Genomic DNA, 11,181 nt, shown 5'->3' on the forward strand with positions numbered 1-11,181 from the left:
ACGGATGCGGCTGGCCGTCCTTTTTATAATTTCGTTACGCACCCCATGCTTGTGTCACGTAGTGTCATCGATGATCTCCTCGGGTCGCAGTTCGAACGTTTCACAAATAAGGCAAAGAGTTGAACTTTAAATATAGTGGCAAAATTTATCGTACGAATCCAACAGAGTGACGGTTCAGAGTGTTAGAACAGAGAGTATCGAGAGCTGATTTTAGGAAAGTTTACATACCAGGTCGTCCGAAAAGTTTCTTCCGTTTTATAAAAAAATAGTAGATGCATTTTCCGTTTTATATTATTTGATCGAATTACGTATGATACGTTGCTGTAAAAGACGGGTCTGTAAAAGAAAGACACTTTTCGGACAACCTGATACTATGGGTTTGGCTCCTATGGAGAGGGTGTCGTCAGAGGTTTTACCACGGCCCAGGTCAGAGATGGCCATGCTGTTACTGTTTTCTGACACCGGAACAATCTCTACGTTGTTGTTTCGATGGCCTGCGGGATGCTCGTTAGACCCCTTTGGTTTTTCTATTGCTAATTTATGGTTCTGTGACACTTGCTTCATCGTTACATCTCGTATCTTGATACGACTCTGAGTGCTTTAGTCGGTTTAATTCATCGTGAAACTGGATTTTCCGTTACGTGACTGGATTGCACGTCACGGGCGTAAACGTCGATACAATAATAAGCGTTCGAGAACTATTGGAAGTATTTCTCTCCGTTGGCATCTCTTCTGCAACTTATGCAAACTTATACGTTTCCAGCGCGTAATTCTCTCGTATGAAATCCTTTGTTTTATCTCACTTTACTAAATAATTACGCGGTATAACTTACTTCTATTCCGCGCAAGTAAACTACCAGTCACAAGTATTTAAACAGCTAATGCAGTTTAATCGGGCGATTTATATTTTTGCTACGTTTTCCAAGTTATAATAAACGGACGGCTCTGCGCTGTTAATACCAGAACTGCGAACAAATGTCCTGCCAAGTTCAAACTAAAACAAGAAGCATTTCCGTGCATCGCTGCAACTTCGTGTTTATCTATAATGAATGGTTGACGCTTCGCAAAATCTATGTACATAAACCAGAATGTAGCTACAAATATTGAACAGACGTAGTTTTAGAACGGTTAAAGTCATTGAATTCAGATGTCTGCGCGGGATCAATTTTCAGCCAACTTCAGATACACATACGTCGAGTTCTCGTTGGGGTTAGGGGCGTGTAACATCTCTTCATTTGGATTAGCCATTGTTGTTATACAATATGGATGATATTCACTGGTACGAATATGATTAGCGACGATTAGATACTCGAGATGCTAATGACAATGATCTTAGGTTCAACAACGAATCCACGGTCGACGGGATAGCAAATGGGTTTTCTTCCAAAGTCCAAGTCGAACTGAACTTACGTGTCCGCGATTCAAGTGTAACTCAACTTACTTGTCCACGGTACAAGTAGAACTCAACTAACTCTGTCAGTCCAAGTGGAACTGCACTTATATACTCTTCTCTGTACCTCTCCGTATCCCTCGGGTCAACTATATTTTTAAGGAGAACTATACAACTACTCCATACCTCTGTTAGGTAAAAACGTCCATCCCGTGACCGTGGCTACGTTTAGCGACCAGTCGTGTCACTCCGAGACCAAGCCTATTGTCATAATTCTCGGGCAAACATAATCGGATTAAATCATAAACAACTACTTCTAGGTTTTATTATTTATGTACAGCTATGATAAAAAGTCTAGACTAAAGTATTGGGTATCTTCCTAAAAATTCCATGTTGTTGTTCTTTCATCTTCGACACACATACATAGATATATTCCTCTGTCATTTATTACAGACTATTAACGTTTCGTTTGTATAAGACCTACTATTTAGTAGGCACCATTTAGTACCCGTGTACGATTACTTGAGATGAAATCAGAGGGCAAAATTAAAGTTGTTGAAGCTGCACAAACTAGCAAAATCAATTGACAAATTACAAATTGTAAAGCTTCGGCGGAGGTACGAAATGATGCGAGATAATTCGATAGAGAATTGTTGTGACGAATAGAGCCTATCCGCCGCGTTTATACGTGGGTTATCTACAATGCATTCTGATAGCGAGCGTTTCCCCCGGACCGTAGTTTAATAATAATCGAAGGGCGTACGATTTCGGACGTACGAGTCGCTCGATGAAATAAACAAAATCGTTCTTTAGCCGACTATAGCTTAATTCGTACGGTTTAATTATCCGGCATAGATCGTACGTTGTTGAAATATCGTCGTTTCGCCGTGAGCGATTTTCATTTCGTGTTAATCACAAGCTCGGCCAGTCTTTGCTTTAGTTGAATCGTTATTCAGGGGAATCGATAAACGTCGGTTATTGAGCGACGAGCAATTTCGCTTAGCAAACCAACAAGTGAATCCGCGAACGATGAAATAGAAGTCTGAGTAGATTGATTTTTCCCTGGAGCGTAGTCGGACGAATCGGCTGAATCATTTTTACATTCAAGACGGTTTCATCGATGCGAGAAACTATCGATTCTTATTCGAAATATACCGAGATGAAATTAAACAACCGGTATGCTTGTACGTATATGAGTTCGAACAATACAACGTGTACGTGGAGCGATTCTTACGGTTGTTGTACGACGTATCAGAATAAGCCATCTGATGAAAATATATAGAGTGGCGTATTACGCTAGAATATCCTTTCTCCCGACGAATCTGTCTTCGCCACGACGACCGTGTAGTACAATGGCAAACGCGACGTCACTGCGACGTCAGGTGCACTCTCTCTGGATTTTATCTGTTTTTCAGATCACCCATTGTTCTTTCTTTCTCTGATCATAAGGAACGAAGAAAGATAAAAAGATATTAAATTCGATGTAAAGCAGGAACGAGTTGTGTTTTCGACGTGAAATTAGCCGAAATAAACCGGTTCACTGAACGAAGTAAATCGTACTCGTTAGCGATAAATGGTTTAACGTAACAAATTCGTGTAATGCAACCTCGGCTGTGATTTTATTAGAAAATGATACTATTTTAATGACTGCGCGTGGTTAAATGCAAATCAATGGAATAGGTTCGGTAATGAACACAGCTGGTTTCAAATTTGCTTCGTTACTTTGATGTTTGGAGAGCGACCGAGCGAAGAGCGATTTCGGGCAGAATTTTATTGACAAACTCGAACCGGATGAATGCCGGTTGCGGCAAGTCGACGTGAAACGATTTCGCGTATTGTAAAAATGTATATACCACGCTTGTGATTACTTTGTGCATTCATTCATTAACTTGAATGGGCTATTCTTCGGCGTTGATGGGTTTACGGATACGCTTGTAGCGGATGAAAGATTAAAAACGAAAGCCCGGTTCGTGAAACGATTTCATCGTACCGCCAGTACAGCGTATAAAATTCAACCGAGCTTATTGCGATCGTTTGAACGGTTGAATAGGTTTTTCAGTCATTCGTACGCAATCCGTAATTGAGTTCGTACATTTCAACGAAGAATATGTAGATACGTTGGATATACGCGGTATAGCTCGTATCGAATACGGTTCTGATTAATTTTAGGACCGGCCGTCTGTCTGTCAGTTTTCACACCACGGCACCTACAACTCCCATCGTCTCCTCTAGGTATAGATCCGCTAAATATTTGCTTTAGGAACCGGTGACGGTTTCGACCAAGGCAACCTGTACATTTATCGATTCCCGCTCGGCGCCTGGATGTCAACTCAGATTAATTGATCAACCGGGCAAAGAGGAGGGCCACGCCGTTTGCTAGAGACGTTGTTAGGGTCTTCTAAATTCGACCTCGTCTCCTAACCACCTTCTCTACCCTCCCTCCCACTCTCTCTCTCTCTCTCTCTCTCTCTCTGTTCTTCATCCCTTCGGACCTCGACGTCGTTGACCGAACGTCGTTCACCGACGAGAACGCTGCAACATTGTAGCAACTTCCGGCGAATTTGCACATTGCCAGGACGGTTCGGTCGGTGAATAGCAGTTTGCGAACATCGCAACGCGGAGATTCGCGACTGTCGAGCTAATGTATTGGATTTTCTCGGTGCGCTTGGAAATCGAAAGCATTTCTCGCTCTCGAAAAGCAGAAAGTAATTAACTTTGATAGATGTCACGAACCGAGAGGCTGACGTGTGAAGCAGGACATGCATCTTGTATCCAATCTACCTGGCGCACTCCTCAGGGATCGTGTAATATATATTGCAGAATTTAATTAAAGCTGTCGTACCTGCGCGTCTTGGTTAACTGGCATCAACGTCAGTTTTAGGCATTAATCGGGTGTCGCGAGTGCATTAGAACGTATCGGTAGACCGATTAATTTATGGATGAAAGAAACGGAAAATTGCTGGATAGGAGATCGATCTCGATTCTAATATTGCGATAACGGCACTTGTTTCTGACGTTAACAACGGTTGATAGGGGAGTTGTCTTTCTAACGTTGAAATTCTCCCATTCTTTGCGTGTTTCGTTTAAAAGTGGACGTCCAGAGACGAAGAGTTTGTATTTCAACAAGTTCGAAAATCCTAACAAATTTGATTTTTCGTTACTTCAGAAATGAAAAATCAAACATTTCCACGAAGAACGTGATCGTTGCGCACCAATTGCAAATCGTAATTTTAACGTTTCGTACTCTTGCAACGTACAGAGTAAATTATTCGTCGAATCGGTGGAGATGTGTGAAAAAATTGACTATGGGCAGGATCTTTGAGGTTGAATTCCTTTTGTCGCATCGTATAGTACTCGTGGCGAGAGACAAGAGTCGCGAAAGAACCGTAAGAGATGTGTCGTTGGTTCTTAAACTGATTTTATTGATTATATTGCGACGATATATTGCAAATAGAAAAGAATATCACGACTCTGCCTCCTTCTCTCCCGATGTCATGACAGATATTTTTTTCACACCTTGTACATACAAATAATAATCGAGTAACAAGTATCGTTCCGTGGAAACTGTTTACCAATGCAAATTGTCAAGTTCGACGACGAGGGTTCTGTCTTTTGTTTTGGCCAGCTCTTTCGCAATATCTTTTATCCTTTTCCAGATACTCGACGAGAAGGAAAATTTTAAATGTTTTTAAAGGCGTGATTTCACCCTTTGAAGCTCGCCACAGCACGGAGAAAAAGATAAGATTGCGCGAACTATCCCGCTTGTACACAAAGTTTGCCAGTTTCTAAAATTTCCCGGTTACCTAACTTTCCTTGACAGTTATCAAATTTCGTCTCAAACTAACCTCTACTTTTCACTAAAAATTTTATTGCGCTAACTTTTTCCTTTTTCTCTCTTCCGTTGCTGCTCGGTAGCAGGTAATTTAATTCTCAGTTTCGAACCTCTACCCTTTCATCGCGATATTTTGGTTTACCTCGGCTAAGCGAATGGTGGCAAACGTCTTGCTTAGCTTTTTCAGAATATTCGACGCGTTAAACAAATTCTCTTCGCAGAAATATTTTCGCGCTGTCCTATCGACGAAAGCATTTTCGTTCGAAAGTTGTTGGAATTCCACGAGCGACACTTTCGAGACCTTCCTCTTCCGTTTGTTCCATTTTCTCGATAATTCGCCGGTATCGTGAAGTAGTTGGCGCCGATGGTTTTCCTCGTCCCTATTTTCCCTTTTTATCGTCGCAAATCGACGAACGTTCGTCCTTTTTTAATCGTGTTTTATCACGCTAATACACACAGATAGCTGATAATCGCGAGCTAGCTAACGTGTATCGACGGTCAATTTTCAAGCAATGCAGCTCTCGTCGAAGAATAATATTTATCGGCGGATATTGAATCACGGCCGACACATACATTCCGCATTAATGCACGGTGCCCGGTGAAAATATTTCGACGATGTAATCGGATTGCCTGATAAATTGCACCGACAGATCCGTTTCGAGTTGGTGCTTCCAAGGTATTATTTACTTTCGCACAACGACTCCTACAACCATTTATTAAATCCTTGTTTCCGTATCGCGTAACACTCGAATTCGTATTGTATCGTAAACACTCGTTTTGGTTACCATTCTGTAATTGACTTTGCGATTAAGGCTGTATCGTTAGAAAATAATAATAAGCAAAAGAGACACAGCGGAATAACAACGATAATAATAATGATAATAATAATAATAATAATAATAATAATAATATCAATTCAGTTCACGATTACACGTACAAGAGATGATATCGCCATTCTGCGGAAGAAGATACGTAATGCTACATCGACGTGCTTTAGATAAAAAAAAAAAAAAGAAAAAAAGAAAGAAGAAGCGCAACGGTCGCTCTTGTTTTTCGCGTTCCATTTTCGTCTCGGTGGTAACGAACCCTTAACGCAGTATTCCACGGGATTCGGGCAATAGATGGGCTGGTGTTGCTGGCGCGATAAAAGTAATGCCGAAACGCGTTGTAAACAGCGCGTAAATGAAAAAGATACGAGACGGTAGTTGGATAGTTAGAGGAGCCTCTTACTTTGCTCTCTGTTCCAACCTCGGTGCCGCGTAAACTCTCATAAACTCATAAAGTTTTCCTCGTACGTCTCGCCCTCTCCGTTTCTCCTATCTGTCGGTGGTCTGCTTCCTTTCTCGCCGCTCGTTCGCTTATCCTCGTGCCCTTGCTCTTGCTCTTCGTCAAGCCGCTTTCGTCCGTCCCGTTCCCTCGTTTATACGGCAGTTTGGTTTGGCTCGTAGCAAGGGGCAGTTTGTTCGACTAGAAATAAAGGTTGCGAGACAAAAGGATAGTCGCAGAATGCAGCAGCGACCACTGGCCTCGTCTGTCAGCTCGATCGGCATCGAAAAGCCTCGTTCTCTCGTTTATCGATGAAACGCACGCGTAAATACCACGATCGGCAATCGTGGCACGACACGGCGGTGGAAATATTCTTGAAATATCAGTCGTACGAAACAGAGGGCCGCCAGAGAATAGAAATTGCCGGGGAAAAGGGGCATTAAATTAGAAGCCAATAAATCGGACGGTCGTGTTCGAAGTGGAAAAATCCAGCAACTAGGTCGGAAGCTCGTTAATTCGGAATGCCGTTGTTCGACGGTGAGCACGAAGAAGGAAGAAAACGCAGCCTGGCTACCTCCGACCTAATGAAAAAGTTAATTGGCTGGTGTTGGCGAAATGGCCGATCGCGTCGCGATACCCAACTATTACGTTGCATCGTTTTGTAGGTATCTGGTAAAGCTTCTTCGTAATCGAGTACATCGAGGTCGATTATGTCGAAAGAGCCTGTTCTGTTCGTCGACGTTCCACGATGAAGAAGTCTTGCGCTATCATGCACCGCGATCAATTTGTCCGACCTACTTTGGCCAAGTCAGTCGGTTCGAACATCTATTCGAACGTATTTACCAAACGCCGTACGAATTGATCGCTTCAAGACGAAATATTTCGGAAAATGGACGAAGCAAAGAGCCGAGGCGATCTCTTCGCTTGGCTAGCGTCAGCGATAAAGATTAATCGTAGCTGGTAGCGTTTTTAAACGACGCGACGTTAAACCTCCGCTCTTGATACCGTCCACCAAATTATCGACGCAATTTCGTGGCGGACGAGAGAGATTCATAAAAATATACGAGTCCTATTTGCGATACCATTCCCTGATTAAGCTCGTTAATTCGGCAGTGGCTCGAGGATTTTGCCTGGCACGGAAAGTTCTGGCAAAAGTCAGAGAGTCGGGGATGCCATGGAGGACCACGTTCACCAGAATGGGAACGAAAACGTTAATTGAGCCACGAAGCTTGCCAGACGAGAGACGAGGAAAGGGTGAGCATAGCGTGGCGAATTAAGTTCGCGTGTAATTCTGTCCATCGTTTTGAATCCAGTCGATAGACCGTTCTTTTTTATTTTTAGATCGTCTACTCTTTTGTTTCTCATCGACGCGTACTGTAAACGCGTGCATTCTATCAGTTCTCTCTTTTTCTCTCTCTCTCTCTCTCTCTCTCTCGCTCTTTGTTCTCTCGCGAAACGTGATTTCAATCCGTTTACCCGTGTTACGATTCGCACGCAAAGTAGATCTGTCGTGTTCGAAGGATGTCCAGGGAAAGCTGGAGCTTCGAGCGACTAGTAACTGTTTTCTGATCAATTTCGAGACGCGCTGTTCAGCATAGAAATGGGTAACAGTATGCATTGTTAGACCTCGATGGTATTCACGTTCTATAGTGCACGGTTCGTCGCGAGGCTCTTTGTCCGGCGACAAAAACCACGATTGGAAATCGAAATCGAGAGGGCTATCGGTAAAACGGAAAAGAGCGAAGCAGCCAAGTAGCGAGAACGTCACGAGGTAATATCCGCCAACTAACGGGAAAATATAACGGTGTGTAGCGATCGGTCATCGATGTCTTTCAAAGGGAAGCGAGTGTACGGCGACTTGTACCTCGTAACGTTCGCAATTTTTGATCTACGATTTGCGATTTTCGCCTCGTTTGTTTTTCCCTTTCATCCGATGGCGTCATTCGATCCACGAGTTTCTTTCTCTAGCGCGTCAATCGTCGCCACGCCCTCTTTCCTTCGTAACGCGATTATTACAGGTGTTACAAATATTCGACATCTAGCGATCGTCGAACCTTTCGAACGATTTGCCTCGCTCTTTTCATTGATGTTGTTTTACCGGTTTATCGCTATGCAAAGCTATCAATTTGAACGTAAAAATCGTCGATCGTAGGTTGGCTTTTAAATCAACTCCGACGTCGTCGAAAAAAAGGTACCAATTTTTTTGCCGCGTACCTTTCGCGCGCAATCGCAAACAATGCTTTGTTTCGAATATCCGGTGCTTGGCCTTTTTTGTTATCGAGTGTACTTACATACGCGGCCAGCGAGCGCGCCCCACGCCGTACGATAGAAATGGAATCAGCGAATTTTTCTGTTTGACGAGCGCAACGATCGGAAATCGATGTGGAGGGATGAATCGTCGATATCGCAGAAAGTAGCATAGTTGAGTACAATAAACGCTATCTCGTTCTCTAATAGTAACGATTGCGAGTCGAACGCACGACGTTGATCGATGTAGATGGCGTTGTGTCGCGTTCGATACAGATTTCGATTAAAGTACGTCGTAGAGATTGCTGGTTGACACTTTCACTGCCACGACCGGCCACGGTTTCTTCCGTGACGCCACGGTGGTCGTTGGTGACCTGAGCGCTCCAACTTCTTACAATTGTAAAAATTGTCTGAAAATTGACAGTCGGGGCATTTCGAATATGACCGATAAATAGAAGATACTTTGAAATAAAAAGTGCCCCATTGAACGGTTAAACATTTTTATTGGAACATCAATGAAAAGAAAATGCGAACAAATCTTGCATCTAACGGTGCACTGTGTTTGCATCCATACCTTTGAGGGGTAATCTGCGAATATTATTATAAACACAGCTTAGAAAATAATCGTAAATGCTGCTTTGTAATCATATAATTGAAGTTAGAAGCGTGAACATATCTTACTATTATATCTAGAACGAGCAAATACCGTTTACTAACATCTTCTACACGTTTCAACGATATATTCCGCACGTTTTGCTTACGACGAAACAACGAACGCGAATGGTTTGTTGAAATAAACGAAGCTTCGTTATAATACGTCGCTATCGACTGTTAGCAAGGCGCCACGGTGGTCACCCGTGACCACCAATAGGATAAACGGTCCATCGGGGAAGAATGTTGTCTTACATGGTCGATTTATTGTCATTTTGCCATTATATGCTTCGAGTAATAAAAATACTGCCGTCCTGAGCGAAACATGTGATTTCGGTGTGGCAGTGAAAGTGTTAAGTATCGCGTCCGAGTTTCCGGACCTATGTCACGTTCGTTTTTATTTTATATTTTACCGTACGACGAATTACAACCTACGTCGCGCGATGCTTTGGAAAGGAAAAGATCTTCTCGAACGATCCGAAACTCGCGAAGCGTATAGGAGCGTGTCTTGCGAATAACGAGCTTGGATACGATCCGATCAACGATTGCCATTACCGTCGTGATTAGAGCGGAAAGTTGTAACTTTGTCACAGCGGTATTTATCCTTAATTGGAGTAAACCGGTAGAGAAATATTCATCGAGACGTACGCGTGTCCGCAGCTATATAGGTAATTAAAATTACAGACAGTGGAGGCGCGAACGCGAACAGAGTCGGCATTTCGCACGCGCGAATCGTCACGGTTTTCGCTCGAGGGGTTGCCGAGTGTCTGTTACATTGTGCGAAGCCAGTGTCTCGGGCGCCATCACGTGGCAAACGAAGGAAGAAAGGAAGGAAGGAAGGAAGTCTATCGGCATTCCATTTGGCAGAATCAAGCTCAAAGTAGTAGAATCGCGCATACGCTCGTACGGTTCGTTTAAATGAAGAAAAAGGAAAGAAATTCGAGGAAAAAGAGGAAAGGAAATGTGGCGATTCGAGCGGATAGAAAGAAAGGGAAGAACGGCGCGGAGAGAATAGCACGGAGCGTTTCCAAAATGTCAAAGGAAAGCGAAGACACGGCAGAAAGAGCTTTTCATTCTGTTTGCTTGCTCGTGAGCAGTGTCACTCGCATGCTCGTGCAACATGCAGTGCTGCTAGTCGCTTACCCGTCCGTCTGACCGAACCTCTCGTTCCTGCCTTTCATTTCCACCGACGCGGCGTCTTCTCGGCTTTGGAACGACCGCGTTTCACCCAGCAATCATGCATAAAATAAGCGTTTGCGTTTCTACCTCGAGCTTGACATCCAAGAACCGTTTCATGGCCGTGTATAGTCGGTCGTTAGTACGATCATTTTCATTCGCGCGAAATGTATTCTCATGCTTTGGTTGTTAATACTTTAAACGGGTTATACCCTCAGGTGGTGTAAGATTCGTACGGTTATCCTCAATTTCTAAGTGCAGTTTCAATTTAATATGTTGTCTTGTAGAGGTACATTTGTACACCGAATTATGCGTTTCATTTCTTATGCACGAGTTTCTTTAAAACGCCGAGAAGATGTTTACGTCGTAGATGTATAAGTCGTTATCACATTTTCATATATTGTGATCACATTATGATGATTTGTAATTGTTGAGGTTCTGAATTTGTAATAGAAAAATATATTGAAATAAGTAAAAGTATAAGTGCAGGTATAGCGCGAGCTGATCCAAATCCTCACTCTTACAATGTTATGATACAATAGGAAGAAGTTACGATAGGGAGCACGTTCATATATTTATATCGTAGCAAAGGACATTACCAGAAAGTTAAGCTTGTAGC

The 11,181-nt window shown here is 42.9% G+C and overlaps 1 long non-coding RNA gene across 1 annotated transcript in view; it reads left to right on the forward strand.

Moving 5' to 3' along the window:
- The window catches only part of LOC122577691, a 71,462-nt gene extending 60,524 nt beyond the window's left edge, over positions 1-10,938 (forward strand). Inside the window, exon 4 of the long non-coding RNA XR_006320404.1 lies at positions 10,071-10,938. This is a non-coding gene — a long non-coding RNA (uncharacterized LOC122577691). The remainder of the gene's footprint in view (positions 1-10,070) is intronic.
- The last annotated feature ends 243 nt before the right edge of the window (positions 10,939-11,181 follow it).

Source organism: Bombus pyrosoma, linkage group LG2 (assembly GCF_014825855.1).
Source record: "Bombus pyrosoma isolate SC7728 linkage group LG2, ASM1482585v1, whole genome shotgun sequence".
In the NCBI taxonomy this organism is placed as follows: Eukaryota; Metazoa; Arthropoda; class Insecta; order Hymenoptera; family Apidae; genus Bombus; species Bombus pyrosoma.